Here is a 16,414-nt window from a genome sequence, read left to right on the forward strand (position 1 = left end):
GGGATCTGTATCTCCTTCCAGAGGGCAGGAGATTGCCGCCAATGATTTTCTCGGCTGTCTTTATGACCCCCTGCAGGGCTTTCCAATCCTTGGCTGTGCAGCTGGCGTACCACACTGTAACACAGTACGCCACAACACTCTCTATCGTGGTGCGATAGAAAGTCCGCAGCAGCTTTGGCTCCACCTGACACTTCCTCAGCAGCCTGAGAAAGTGCAGTCTCTGCTGAGCTTTCCCGACCACTACAGCCGTGTTAGTGTGCCATGTCAGGTCGTCACTCACATGCACCCCCAAGTACTTAAAGGAGGAGACCCTCTCCACCCAGACCCCGTCGATCTGCAGCGGAGCAGGGTCACCTCCTTTCTTCCTCCAGTCCAACACCATCTTCTTGGTTTTCCTGGTGTTCAGCTTCAGGTTGTTTGCTGAACACCAGTTTGCGAGCCTCTGGACCTCCTTCCTGTACGCTGTCTCGTTGCCGTTGGAGATGAGACCCACCACTGCAATGTCATCGGCAAATTTGACAATGACATTTGAGGGGTGGGTGGCGACACAATCGTGTGTGTACAAAGCATACAGGAAGGGGCTCAGCACGCAGCCCTGGGGGGAGCCCGTGCTGAGTGTCAGGGTAGAGGATGTGTGACAACCCACCCGCACCCGCTGTGGACGGTTCGTCAGGAAACTGTAAATCCAGTCACAGGTGGAGGCTGGGATGTTTAAGTCAGTCAGCTTTCTGATGAGAACGCTCGGCAAGATGGTGTTAAACGCCGAGCTAAAATCAACAAAAAGCATCCTGACATAATTCCCCTGTTTGTCCAGATGACTCGCGGCGGTGTGGTGGACAGTGGTGATCGCATCAGCAGTGGATCGGTTTGTTTTATAAGCAAACTGATGCGGATCAAAGTCCGGAGGGATGTAAGTCTTGAGATGGTGGAGGATGAGCCTCTCGAAGCACTTCATCACCACAGGAGTTAATGCCACTGGTCTGTAGTCATTTAGGTTACCTGTGGTGGATGTTTTGGGGACAGGGACGATGGTGGCGGTTTTGAGGCAAGATGGGACAGTGGCCAGTTTCAGGGAGATGTTGAATATCCTTGCTAGGACCCCTGAAAGCTGGTCTGCACAGGACTTCAGTACTTGCCGAGTACTCCATCAGGTCCTGCTGCTTTGTGTGGGTTCACAGCCTGTAGAACTCTCCTCACCGGATGCTCCTGTAGCACAAGCTGATGGGTATCAAGGAGCTGTGGGGTTGAGGGGGGGGCAACATCGGGGGGGCTCCTCAACTCAAAGCGGGTGAAAAAGTGATTCAACTCTTCCACCAGCGAAGCGTCAGCTGTTACTGCCCCCGATGTGTTGCCCCTGTAGTTCGTCAAATGCTGTAAACCCTGCCACACTTGCCTCGGGTTGTTATCAGCCAGATGGTTCTCCACCTTCCTCTTATATTCCCTTTTGGCTGCTTTGATGCCTCTCCTCAGGTCCACTCTCGCTGTCCTGTAAAGGTCCTGGTCACCCGCCTTAAAGGCTGAGTCTCGTGCCCTCAGCAATGCTCGCACTCTGGCTGTCATCCATGGTTTCTGGTTGTTATACATTTTAATCTGTTTGTCCACTGTGACAGTGTCAGTACAGGTCTTAATGTAGAACAAAACAGTCTCCATGTGTTCATTCAGCTCCAGATGATCAAAAACAGTCCAGTCAGTGTTCTCAAAACAGTCCTGAAGCTGGCTGAGTGCTCCCTCAGGCCAGGTCTTGACAGTTCTTGTGACTGGTTTTGTTCTTCTCCTAAGGGGTATATAGGCTGGGACACTAAGCAGCGAGATGTGGTCTGATTTGCCCAGGTGAGGGAGGGGTATTATCCTGTATGCCTCCCTGAGGTTGGAATACAGCCGGTCTAAAGTGTTCCTGCCTCTGGTGGGACCCTGGACATACTGCACGAATCTTGGCAGAACACTTTTAAGACAGGCCTGATTAAAGTCCCCAGCCACAATAAAAGCCCCCTCAGGATAAGTCTTCTGCTGTTTATTTATCACATCATGGAGCTGGGATAAAGCAGTGCTAACATCAGCATCAGGGGGTATGTACACAGCAGTAAGCAGCACCACAGTTAGCTCCCTCGGCAGATAAAACGGTCTGCACAAAACAGTCATTGTTTCTAATTCGGGAGAACAGTGGGTGTTAATAATTCTGCTATTCATACACCAACCTCGATGAATGTATATGCACAAGCCTCCTCCCCTCGTCTTCCGAGAGGCGCTGGTTCTATCGAAGCGGTGCATGGTGCGGTCAGCTAGCTGTACTGCTGCGTCCGGAATATGCGAGTGAAGCCAGGTTTCCGTTACTATCGTTACACAGCAGTCCCGAGTATGGCGTCTCCCCGTCATCAATAAATCCAACTCGTCCATTTTGTGAACGATAGACCTGGCGTTGGTTAAAAAAATACTTGGCAGAGCTAGTTTGTGTGGCTGCTTCTTTAGCCTGGCTAGCAGGCCCGCTCTGCATCCTCGCTTCCGCTTCCGTTCCCTGCGCCGTCTGCGCCGCTTCCCAGGTACGACAACAAACCAGGGAGAGCTCGGTGGTCTTGCGATGACTGGCGGTATGTTGTGGGTCTGCTGGAAGTTCGATGTAATGTCCATTTGGCTCGCGTATCCGACGGTCGTCAATTCCACGGTCGTATACACGAGTCTTGAGCCATCCGCACATACTGTCTCATTCATACAAAACCACACACACAATAACAATAAAAGGCACTGGGGTGAGGAGCTCCTAGCCGCTGCGTCCGTGCCATATTGTATAATATGTAGATAATATAACAAATGGAGATAAATCACTTAAGGAAGGTTAGATATAGAGAAAATTAATTTATGAACTGACATTAAAGTAGTGCTGGGCCTTTATGGGTTAATGAACACTGTTCATTGTTTGGTTTCATATTCTTCATCTTGTCAGGTCCATACTGACTGTCTCATCAGTGTTGTGGCTCAGTGGTCTGGTTCTGGTTCTGGCTCGGTCCATGACTATCTGACCTCTGGAATCTGTCAGCGCCGATCACAAGGTGAGCCACACAACCTCTATTAACAACCACTTTTTACATCATATCTGTGTCCAGAATGTCACTGTATTTCTAAGGTTGTGATGCTGAGGTTTTGTGTTGACAGATGACTTGTCTGGTGTGTGTCTGGGGGACAGGGGGTCTACCTACCAGCCTTTTCTCCTGGCACCATACACAGACCCCAGGAACCACAGCAGCCTACAGTCATGCCCATGCCAGGACAAGGGCTGGGATCCAAATGAACTTGGACCTCCTGAAGGAACACTTTCACTGTCTTCACCACTTAAGGGTCAGCCCTTTGAGGCCATGTGACATCACTGTGGCCTGTACTGTCCTCCACAATGTGGCCTGAGGAAGGAGAGGGAGGGAGCCCCCCTCCAAAGTGCATCACACATGGACTGGGACAATCCTGCCATCTTCCCTGATGACCGCAGTGGTCAGCTGGTCAGGGACCAATATGTGTTCAATTATTTTAGTTAACATGCATGATTTAAGTTAAATATGTCCTGCAGGGGCAGATGAATTTTTTTTTGTTTTGTTTTGTTTTGTTTTTTTGTTTTTCAATTTAAGGGTCATTCCAGAATTGGAGGACATTTGACGTCCCACCCATCAAATTTTAAATAATCCATGTACAAAATGCTAAAACATGGAGTTTCTGTGTAAATTTACTCGTCCTGAGACCAAATCTAAAAAAAACTGGGAGAAAAGAATGTTTGTAAATAGTTTTAAAAATACCAAATAAGTCTGGAGTACCCCCTAAAATGCCATTTTTCACTTGTCCCAACCCCCTGATGACCAAATTGAATCTCAAATAAAACAGTTAAAATGAAATTTAAATCTCTTTTTTTTGGTATGACTAGTTTCATTGGTGTCTCTTGTAATTGCAGGAACATTTTTTAAAATAAACATAATATTTTAAATAATAATTATTATGCATGGAACCTGTGTCCTACAACATGCACTCAACCCTGTTACCCATAACCTTTTAGCATGGTAGAAGAAGAAGAAAGCAGTGAATCACATGATATGCTGGAATTGACATCATCAAACAGTCTTCCAAAAGAATGGGTAGAGCAAAGGTATGTCCTCTCTTCTATTTTTCATATTTTCTTTTTTTTTTTTTTTTTTTTAGTGTTTACAGATACCTCATATGATATTCAATTTTATTTATTTATTTATTTATTTTTTATTTTTTTTATTAATTTCAAATTATACATTTACACAAACATGTACCCATACACAGGAAACTACACAGACACAACATATACAAACAAACCATACAACAAACGTACCCCCCCCCCCAAAAAAAAAAGAGAATAAATAACGTTATAACGCTATTTTTCATATTTTCATAAGATTGTGAGCCTTGATTGAATGTCTCACTCTACCTCACTCAACCCTGTTACCCATATTAATAGGATAAGACAAATTATTTTTGATTTTTTCTTTACTTATTTACATAAGTAAGAGTGTCCTCTTGGTCAGCAGTAACAGCTAGCTAAGTAGCTAGCTTCTATGCCTGAGAAAAAGCTAACAATAGTCTGGATTTACAACCCTGTTACTCGCAACCCTGTTACTGTTATTAGAGTAACAGGGTTGCACTACATTAATAGGGTTGCATCTCCTCCAGTTTACTCAGACTTTGCAAACTATTATTTATGGTTCAAGTCAATAATTTACATTATCTGAGATAGAATTTAGTTAATCTACATATTGTAAACGCATTCCTGAATTTTCCAGACTGTATTGTTTCCTTTTATTTCCTAATGGTAGTCCAAATGGATTATGGTTGCAGCAACTACCTTGATGGGATTATTAACTTGACATAAATCAAACTATATATAAACAGTGAGTTACAATTCATAATAGGGGACACTAAATTAAGTTAGATAATTTTTTGTTTTACAGTGTGGCCCACCATTGAGTGCTGCTGAAAAGCAGAGATGCCATTGTGCCAAGCGTGAGGCTGATGTACAGAGGAGACAACAGTGTTTACTAAAAGAAAGACAGAAATGGAGGAAAGATGGAGAAACAGGAAAGAAGTTGCTTCAAAAAGACCGCAGTGAGAGAGGACAGCATGCCCAACGAAAAAAGTGGTGAGAGGCTCATAAGAGGAGTAAAGCCAGGAGAACGTTACCTGAAGGGTTAATAATGGGGGGGGGGCTTAATATCAAATACCATATTAGCCCTGATTTTCTGATGCAACAAGATGTTCTAAGCATTCCTGTGTAATTTTTTGAAATTTCATCCAAACCCCCCCTACCTGAAAATTACTTTTTTAAGGCTGAAAATTACAACTTTCCCAGCTTCTTCACTCTTTGTCCGGTGCAGTGTATAAATATGTTCATGATGGGCCATTTAATGATCTTAAAAGTGCCAGATTGTATTGTAAGAGTACTTTGTACAGTGAAAAGTCTAATGTCAAGGTCATGTTGTAGGTTAAAGGTCACCAAAATGCCTAGTTTTTTTCAAAAATTCATACCATTCTGACATTTTATCAAATCTGTCCTAAGTTCTGTTCCCTCTGGTTTCCTGGTGGGATCCCCCAAGGCCTTTGGCCCTTTAAAGACACATTAGAGACTAAATATTAAAACATGTACTTTACATTTGAATTTGCCGCCATTAGTGTGACGGGAAACACTAGCACACATTTAGGAAGGAATCACCAACACTTCACTCATTCATTCATTTTCTGAACCCACTTTATCCTCACTAGGGTCACAGGGGTCGCTTGGAGCCTATCCCAGCTACTTATGGGCGAAGGCGGGGTACACCCTGGACATTTCACCAGTTCATCACAGACTGAACATATAGAGACAACCACTGTCACATTCACACCTATGGGTGATTTAGATTAACCAGTTAACCTATCAGAGCATGTGTTTGGATGGTGGGAGGAGCCAGAGTACCCGGAGAGAACATGCAAACTTCACACAGAAAGGTCCCACCCCCATCGACTGGTGTTAGAATGGAACCCAGGACCTTCTGTCTGTGAGGCACCAGGTCTATCCACTGCACCACCCACAACAGGACATATACATGTAAATGTCAAGTCATGTGAAACTACCGTTTGTTCTTTTTGACATGTCTGTATGGAGAATACATGAGTGAATAGTTCTGTTTAATGTGTCTTATTGAATGTCAGTTGTTTGTGGTCAGTAGATGTGTTCTGAGGAGAGAACCTGAGCCCAACATTTGGGAGAACCCACATTAACAGCTTCATTCCATGAAATATGCATTTGGACCATTTAGGTGACCTTTGACCTATAATTTGACCCTTGACACTACACCTTTTTTAGTGCAAAGCACTCTGAAGACATGACATGTCTCACAAAAAACATTTAAGGCCCAGCATGAGCAGAGTGTTACATTGTACTTCATCAAAAGTGAAGAAGGTTTGAAAGTTTCCAAAAACCCCATGTTTTCAGGGCTGAAAAAGTAATTTTCGGGGTAGGGGGTGGTTTTTGGATGAAAATTTCAAAAAAAATTAAAGCTGCAAGCAGCATTGGGCGGGACCTCGCACCGGGCGTTCCGCCTCCCCGCGATCCGCCTCCCGTGACCGTCCACACCTCAGCTCCACTCACACCCTCTCCGTCCCCATACCAGTTCCCACCCTTTAGTGTCCGTCCTCCTTACATCTGTACAGAACACCAGCGACCCTCTGCTGAAACCACCATCACCTTAAATGACACTTGTATTTTGGAAAAACCTACTGTGTGTATGTGCATTTGTTTTGTATGTGAGAGAAAGAATCAGTTTGAAAAATGAATTTGAAATTGTATGAATAATTGAGCATAAAAGTGATGATGTCTCACATTTAAGGCTTTTATTTTGGAAAAAACCCTATTGTGTGAGCATGTGTGTCTGTGAGAAAGAGTACTTTTGAATGAAGAAACATTGTACAAACAGTTGAGCGTTTGATCATAAAAATGAAAAGAAGTTATGTAATAGAAATTTTGTATTATTGGTATTTGGGGTTTTATTTTGAAAAAAATGTACTCCGTGTACTTTGAATGTGTGCAAAATTTCCAGTATCCAAAATACAATGCAGTAAAACCTGTTTTAAGATGGAGGAAAAAAAAAAAAAAAAAAAAAATTTGGATAATCTGGGACTTGAACCCAGGTCCTTTTGCTCCATAGGTAGCTACATGAACCACTACACTAAGGACAGCCATAGACAGCTGCCCACCAAGAAGAATTTATAGGGACTTGTCATTGTTAAAAGTGAAACTAAACGTAGTCTTCAAAAAAATCGCCATAATTCCATAACCGTAGGTCGTATCTGAAAAAATTCTTTCACTTTTGGATTCTGCAGACTTGTGGGAATTGAGTGAGTCTTGAGTGAGACTTTTTATTCCAAAGTCTGGAATGACTGAGTACTAATTGCAGAAACGTAGAGTAACTTTCAAAGGCAGATTGGCCAACTTCCTGTTGGAGTTAGCTCATGAGTGTCAGTGTATGATTTGTCGGGCTCATCAGACAACATTTTGGCATTTGTTTCTGTTTCTGTGACATTCCTACTGGCCGCTAGGGCCGATTTTGGTGTGTTTTTAGTACATAGGTGGCACTACAGAGTCCATTTTAGCATGCAAGGGGTTAATTTTGATATTGTATGAAAGTGTTCACCAGTCATGACATACATGGCAAATTTGGTGAGTTTTTGGAGCATGTAAGGGGGGTCAAATGGCAGTCTAAAGTGGAAAAGTATGAAAAGAACCAAATTGTTATAAATCATAACCGTACAATCCTATCTCAAAAATTTTGGATGTGAGAGTTGTGCTGAGTCCCGTGAACGCGTAGATATGTCACATGTGGGGAAAAACTCCAAAGTGAAAAATGAGTTCCAAACATCGAAACTTTGCAGGCTTGTAAAAAAGAAACTAAGACAGTTATGGAAAAGGTGTGAAATCGTTGTATTAAGGAGGGTTCACTCTATCTTTTGGCGCTATTTAGAAGTCAATACCACAAACGGTGTCATCGGAGTTAGTTTTAGAAATTTTATTTTGAAAGGCATATTGCGAAGTTCCTGTTGCAGATAGGTCATGAGTGTCAGTGGATGATTTGTAGAGCATGATCCAACAAAAATTTTGGCACTGGTTTCATGTCTGTACGACCTTCCTACTGGCCACTAGGGCAGTTGCCGTTTTTTTCACATAGGTGGCGCTAGAGAGCCCATTTTGGCACCTATGGGGTTAATTTTTCATTTTATCAAATTTTTCGCCAGGCCTGACATGTGTGCCAAATTTGGTGAGTTTTCGTGCATGTTCAGGGGGTCAAATCCAGGTCAAAGTGGTGTGTGAATAATAATAATTAATAATATAAAACGAACGAAAAACAATAGGGCCTTGCTTGCAGGCAAGGCCTCTCACTGCGTGAGAGGGCCTTACCTTTCGGCTCGGTCCCTAAAAATACACAGGAGTGGTTAGAACATCTTGTTGCATCAGAAAAGCAGGGCTAAAGTTGAAACTGAAAGATTTCTTGAAATAAGCCCCCCCATTATTATTATTATTATTGTTTTTTTTGTTTGTTTGTTTGTTTGTTTTTTTTTTTGGGGGGGGGGGTGTTATTTGAGAAACAGTGCTGACAGAAAGTATTAAAAGTTATTCAAAGAATACTTTGGTGTCTTGAGCATTTGTCACTTTTATATAATGATCTATAATCAGAAATAATGTAGCTGTTACTTCATGCAACCCTGTTACCCTAATTTCAACCCTGTTACCATATCTTTTTAATTGAAAATAATCATAAATTACTTTCTCAGCTCAAAGGTGTTCAACCCATTGCCCTTTAAGAGTTATGTTAATTATATGCAACATGTGTCAGAGTAAATATTGTAAAATAAATACTGAAATTGTTAAAGTGAAACATGCCAATATCGAAAAGTTGGCCGAGACAGATTTTGAAAGTTGCTAAAATTAATTTAAATCAAGTCATATGTGAAACCAAATGGTTATTCAGAGAGAATGTTACTTTCTTTACTTAATGGAAAAGGAATTACATTTAAGAAATTAATTAATGCACTTTTTTCAGGTTCCTTAGTGTTGGTAACAGGGTTTCACCAAGTATTACAAACACCACATAAATCATGTAATAAAAATTGTACCATTGATGTGTAAGCTGAGCCAATCAAGCCTTTGATAGTTTATTACCTATTATTGATGAATATATAATGGAAAATTAGAAAAGTGAAGGTTTATTTTTCAAGAATTTTGAAGCCCACATGTCCTCCAATTCTGGAATGACCCTTAAATTGATTTGGCCTGTTTTGATGTTTGTGCTACATACTGTGTGTATACTGTAGTTATACTGTGTATATACTGTATGTATACTGTGTCTACTGTGTTGCAGGGAGGCTACTGCATCCATTCATTTGTCTGTTCATTTGTTATGTATGGATTTGTCCTGCATTTCTTTCAGTGTACAGACGTGTATTTCTTTCAGTGTGCAGACATGTGGGCTGTATTCTACCTTTGAATGTGTATTTATTCTTCTGTTCTATCATATGCTTTGGCTCTGTTCTTTCTATCTTGTAGAGTCACTGTGTGACTTCAGCTTTAAAGGAGCTGATGGTTTTACTTGCTTTGATTGATCCTTATTCAATAAAGTAACATCATGTTACTTTTTGTGTATAAATAAATAAATAAATAAATAAATAAATAAATAAATAAAGTCTATGGGAAAATGTCAGTTATCTAAGTATAAATAATACAGAGACTGAAAGGGTCAATGTAATCAAATTCCTTGGAATAACTATACAAAAGAAGGAAAGTTGTTTTATGTTGTAGTGCATAGAGGTGTGGGGGAATACTGACTGAACTAATACAAATCCAATCAGCATTATTCAGAAAAGGCCAATACCACTGATCAATACAGTGTCCTATAGGGAACACACACATCAGTTTATGATCAAATTAAAAATTGTAAAGTTTAGTGACTTAGTCCACTTTAAAACAACACAATTTATGTTAAAAAAAAAAAAAAAAAAAAAAAAAAAAAAAAAAAAAAAAATCTGTTGCCTGTTCATATTCAGAGCTTGATTAAAATATGGGAAATTAGTTCTAATTTCAGAGGAAGTCATGTGTTTAACAAACCCTATGTTAGAACAAATATGAAGACATTTAGTCTGTGTGTTGGAGGAAATGTTTGGAACAAGTTCAAACCTGAGTTCAAAGACTGTGCAACGCTATTTAGGTTTAAAACTATCTTTAAAAGAAATGTCATGAAAATATATGAAGAATGTGAATGTTCATTTTTCCACTCAAACTATTGAATTGTTTAGTTTTTTGTTGTTTCTATTGTTACTAAGCTAAAGGCATTGGTGTCTATTTTATTTCATTTTGTTTGGTGATATGAATGGGGGGCAGAATGATCTTAGGCTTCAACCTATTCCTTTACAGACTCTTTAATGCTTAAACATTGCATATGCATAAATGTCTTTTGTTTGAAATGTCTGAATAAACACAATTGAATTGAACTGATCTAATGATTGCAAAATCATCTAAAATCATCTTTTATGTAAAATTATTGAAATTATTAATCACAAATGTTTATATACTGACAGTGGGTCTAGTTCCTGTGATTCCATTGTGCAGTGGGCAGTGGAATAACTATTGGTTTCCATTTGTGGTGACTGTTGACTGAGATAAGGGATGAGATTAAATAAGTCCTGGAACTTAGCCTGGTCTGGAGCAGGCTAGCTCCACAGAATAAATCTCCATGGTAACTTATATCAAAACAGTCCTGCTTTCCCCTATCCTGCTTGTGAAACCGGATCATGGATAAGTTGAGCCAGGATAGCCAACATATCCCGGCTTAATCCCTTATCCTAGTTTCGTGAAACAGGCCCCAGGTGTCTTAACTCGTCGCTCGCAAGCTACCAATAACACAAGGCCCTATCCAGTAGTTCGCCAGTCGCCAAGGGGTGGATAATATAACAATACAAAGTTGATTCGTCACTTGGTTGAGCAGGTATAAATTTTCACATTACAAGACTGTCCTACCCCCCTCCCAAGATGAAACAGTCACCTAGCTGTCAATCAAACTTTGCGCTGTCATTGGTAGAGGGGCGAGGCCTGGGTGGGAGCAGGATGAGCCAGGTGCCAGGCAAGTAGTGGGTTAGCCCCGCAATAATGTCGGTAGAGTCCAGTCACGCCCAGTAAGGGGCAACAGCGTATTATTTCATGAACAATTGGACACAGACTTCTGTTTCACAAATGTGAGAGACAAGTGTGTGTGTGTGTGTGAGAGAGAGAAAGATCTGTGATGCGAGTTAAAGATGCAATGTGGAGCGGAATTTCACCGAAGTTTACAGCAGCTTTTCCCAAGATTTTCAGGTGAGAATCAGCCTCCGTAAAGAGAACTGTGAGCAAGCCAGTGGCAATTCTCCTCTGTATGTTCAAGCCAGCCACTAGTGTTTTTCATGTGCTCTATTTATCTGATAATTACGGTAAATGAGCCAAAAGGAGCAACTGTCCCTTCCAGACAACAGAAATAAGTTGGCTAAAATGGTTTTAAGGCAATTTGTTAACGTGAAATAAGTACTTAATCAATCTGGTATATTTGGAAGTAGTACTTAACAGACTACTATTACAAAAACTATGAACTACTTCTACTGTGTACTTCTGGAGTAATCACACTCCCAAATCTCTTCCAGACTACAAGTGCTTTCATCTGAAATAGTTTGACTAAATTCAATGATGATTAAAATTAATTTTTCCTATAAATACCTTATGAATCTGGTATATTTGATAGTAGTACTTCACATATTATTAGCACAAACACTATGAACTACTTTTGCTGGATCAAAAAGCCCAGGACAAAATCATGCACAAACAAAGGTGCAGTAATTGACTCATAGATAAGGCTGCTTAAAGGGTTCATTTGAGGTCTTTTCATACCTGAGGGTGATGCTGCTGTTGAAGACATTATTTCTTTAAACTAGAGGTGGAAAAAGTACTGAAAAATTGTAATTAGGTAAAAGTATCTTTACTTTGCTTAAATCCTACAAAAGTAAAAGTACCAATCTAAAAATCTACTCAAGTAAAAGTAAAAAGTACTTGTTTTAAAATTTACTTTGAGTAAAAATTTCTTAGTTACTTTCAGTTACTTGATGTAAAAGGACAATGAGTCATAAATCCAATCCAGCACTAGTTGTTTTTAGTCAACTTTTAGTCCACATAATAATTAGGACCTTTCAGGCAGTATAATGTGCAAACTTTGTTCAGACCACTGCTGAAAACATTTTCAAGTACAAGTGGCATAAGTTGAGAATTGAAATGAAACTTAAGATGCTTTACTAATTCCTCTAAGCCTCCCGCTGTTCTACAGCTCATTTTGCTTTTCCCTACCTTCGAAAACTTTTATTTGAGGGGGCAGGACATTTGTTTAAATGTGGGGATTCCACACACACACATGCCCACGCAATTTCCTTTCAGTTCAGGCCGATTTTTTTTCCCCGCATTTCATTTTTACTCAGAAATGGGGGGGTTTTCCAGTGTAGTGAAGTGAAATACTTGGGTCAAAATGTACTTAAGTCTTTAAAGGTCGCTTGTCCCAATCCTATTACTTTTACTACAGCCATGGCGTGGCGTACATTAAGAAAACTAGAGGGACGGTCAAATAAAATTTCTGTATTTACACCAATATGGAATAACCCGGAGTTTGTACCGGGCATGACGGACAATAGGTTTCTTAATTGGGTACAAAAAGGTTTATCTAAATTACAGGACTTACCTGTGACCTACTCTCATGTCTTTTAATCAATTAACTGAGAAATATGATATTCCAAGGAGGGATTTTTACCAGTATCTTCAGGTGAGGGACTTCATTCGGAGGAATGCCTCAAGACTTCATTCTTCAGGATATTTCAGACACAGAAAGACAAATTTTCTTAAATCAGTTAGCTCTATTACAATATTCTACAACATCCTTAAAGCGTTCTCGACAGTTAATACTTCGCACTTTAAGGAAATGTGGGGAGAGGGATCTCAACTGTGTTATTATTGAGGATGACTGGGAAAATATTTGGGGGTAATGTAAAAACGTTATGTGTTTGTAATAGAGGTAAAAGCAATTCAGTTAATGATTCTTCACAGGGCGCACATTTCTCCTCATTTCCGCCACAATTTAAGCAGATTCCTCCCCACTGTAGCTCTCGTCATGACAAACACAGATCGGGTTCCTTTAAAACTGGCATTTATATTGCTGTCCTCTTGTCTTTCATGCCGTGAGAACTGATAGACATACATACAGCAATGGAAACACATATGCTTACATCAATAACTATACATGACATAGTTGAAAGTATAAACGTGTAAATATAAAAAAAGTGAGTTGCAAATAAAATAAAAAATACCTCGTTGGCCACTTGGCATGAGCAAGAGTTCTTCCCAGCTCATGTTCTTAGCCATGCTTTTCAATGTAGTGGTTCATTCATTTCTGCCGTAGCAGCACAACGTAACAAACATTGGTTCCAGGCCGGGCACAGCACCAATATATTAATGATATAAACAGGATTATTGTGTTCCAATATAAACACATGAAATTACTTTTTAACATTTATCTAAATTATTGGACAACATGAAATTATGAATTATGATTAAACAAATACAACAACATTTACACCCGCTATGCTTGAAGTGTAAAGTTGAGACTTGTACTCTCACACACTGTTTTGGTCTTGTTTAAAAGTGCAATATTTTTGGCAGATGACTGGTCAGGAAATGGAAAAAATATTTTATGCGAAACTGAACTGTAATCCTCTGTTTCTTTTGCTTGGGTTAACTGACCCTGTTGTTGCCAACAAATATCACAAAAAACTATATCGAATGCTTACTTTTTGTGCCAGAAAATGTTGCTTGTAAACTGGATCTCAGATCAGATTCCCACCCGGACACAATGGCATATGACGGTTTTTAGTTACGTTTCCCTTGACTATCTCACTTGTCGATTACACCATAAGGATGATGTCTTTCTAAAGACTTGGGAACTTTTTCTTACCTATATGGGACTCGAAGCTTCAACAATTGTTAAAAAGGCATTTGCATTTTGAAATGAAAACATAATTTTTATGGGTCAGTTTTTGTTTTTGTTTGGTTGTTTTGTTGATATGTTCTTTGTTTTGTTTATTGTCATTTTGTGAGTGTGTGTGTATAAAGCAAAAATGACAATAAATATAATTTTTTTTAAAAAAGCACTTAAGTAAAAGTAAAATTACCTCTTTCAAAAACTACTTAAAAAATTACAAATTACTCACAAATACTACTCAATTACAGTAACATGAGTAAATGTAATTTGTTATTTTCCACCTCTGCTTAAAACACAAAGTAAATTTAAGGTCTAAAACATTGTCAAAGATTTGGGACAACAGTTTACACCTTCCATAGACTTCTTTTTGAGGATTTAAAAACAGTCCTCTATGAGTCTGCTAAGTCAGGCAATCAGGCCATAAATATGAAACCACCAAAGACTACCCCACTTTGAACTTCATATTGGAGATATTATGAATTTCTTCTACTACACTTGTACTACAGGAAACAACTATTTTTTCTGGTATAATTTAAGTACTAACACATCAATGTTCTTAAGTATTACCACTGCAGCAGTTCAAAGTAAATGAACCTGATGATCACTAGTAAAACTGAATATCTCACAAATTGATGACAGATTTAATTTGTTTAGTTTGCTCAAAATCATCTGCATATAGAAATTAGTTTGGACTGATCACTAAAAGCCATTTCCACTGTATTCATATCTTTTGATTACCTGTTATAGGTGTTTCTTTAACACTGACTGATTCATTCATTTATTCTGTGATTGTACACATATAGATGAAGTGTAAATTATACAGTTGAAAAAAGGTTTTCAGACTTTTTTTGGGGGGGGGGGGGGGGGGGGGGTCAGTTTATTGCCTTCTCTGCCCCTCTCTGTAGAGCAGTGGTTCCCAACCTTTTTTGGCTCATGACCCCATTTTAACATCACAATTTTCTGGTGACCCCAGACATTTAAAACAGAGACTTTGTTTTTTTGTGTTTTTTTTTTTTTTTGCTAAAATTAATTTGTTTTTGATCATGTAATAGTTTGTTGTACTATGTTGCAAATAAACGTTAATTTCAGATGACATTTAGGCTATATAATGTATGTTATTATGGATGGAGGCAGAAAAGCCAGGTTGAGATTACTGCACAAAGTGAGAATTTTATTTTCCTTGGTCGGGTGTGGAAGCAAATGTGTGTCATCAGATATTGAATGGTTGTATTTTGCAAATTTTTTTTTTTTTAAATAGTTGTATTTCGTAATTTGAAATTTTATTTTTTTTTATAGTTGAATATTTTTTTTAATAGTTGTATTTCATCGTTTGAATTTTTTTTTATAGTTGAATGTTTTTTTTTTTTTGAATGGTTGTATTTCACAATTTGAATTTTTTATAGTTGATTTTTTTTAATAGTCTGAATTCAGTTATTTAAAAAAAAGTTTTTTAATTCAATATTCTCAAATACAACGCATTTCAAATTCAATTAAAAAAAAAAAGCAATATATCACGGACATCTTGGCCAGGCAAAACCAATGGAGTACTGAGCCACTTCATCCAACTTTCACCCAATCATGCGTCACGCCAGATATCATGTGATGCTCAGATGGTGGTGCCATAGACATATATATATAAGCACTGCTGCTGCCCATTAGAGTGACATGCCCAGAAGGTGCCCATCGTAGTACAGTGCAGCCAAGCTAGTACAGTGCTACTCACTGCTACTGCGCATTAAGTCTAGAGAGGAAAGAGGTGCTCATTTGCACTATTGAAGTGATCGTAAATCGCTCAGTTGTTGACATATACTTACACGGGTTGTTTATTACAAACTTCAGACATGGAGGACAGATAGACAGACAGACAGATACAGACATTAATGGAACAAAAGGAACTCAGAAAAGTCAAGGTGTGTTTAGGTCTTTATTTTAAAGAATTGCTTTAAGGGTATATATTGCATTTGATTATTATTATCATCATAAATATACTATTATTATCACTATCATAAATAATGCTATTACAGTTTGACTAACAACCACAATCATAATTAATATTGCTATAGTCACTGCCTTTTTATCATTATTATTATACTTTGAAATATTTGAGATAAGTGCAAGAACATAAAGAATCCCCCTAGAAAAATATTTACAAATTTACAAGAGCTGCCTTTCATTAATCAGGCCTATGGAAGCTAAAACCCCTGAAAACAGAGAACTGTTTTGCACAGCTTTGATTCATTGATTGTTTATTTTGAATATTAACATTTAAAACTAGTACAAGAAAATCAATATTTAAAAAAAAAACATATTCCAAAAGGAGCAGGATGAAGTTAAACTTTTTTACTCCC

Source organism: Sphaeramia orbicularis, chromosome 1, assembly GCF_902148855.1.
Source record: "Sphaeramia orbicularis chromosome 1, fSphaOr1.1, whole genome shotgun sequence".
Taxonomy (NCBI): Eukaryota; Metazoa; Chordata; class Actinopteri; order Kurtiformes; family Apogonidae; genus Sphaeramia; species Sphaeramia orbicularis.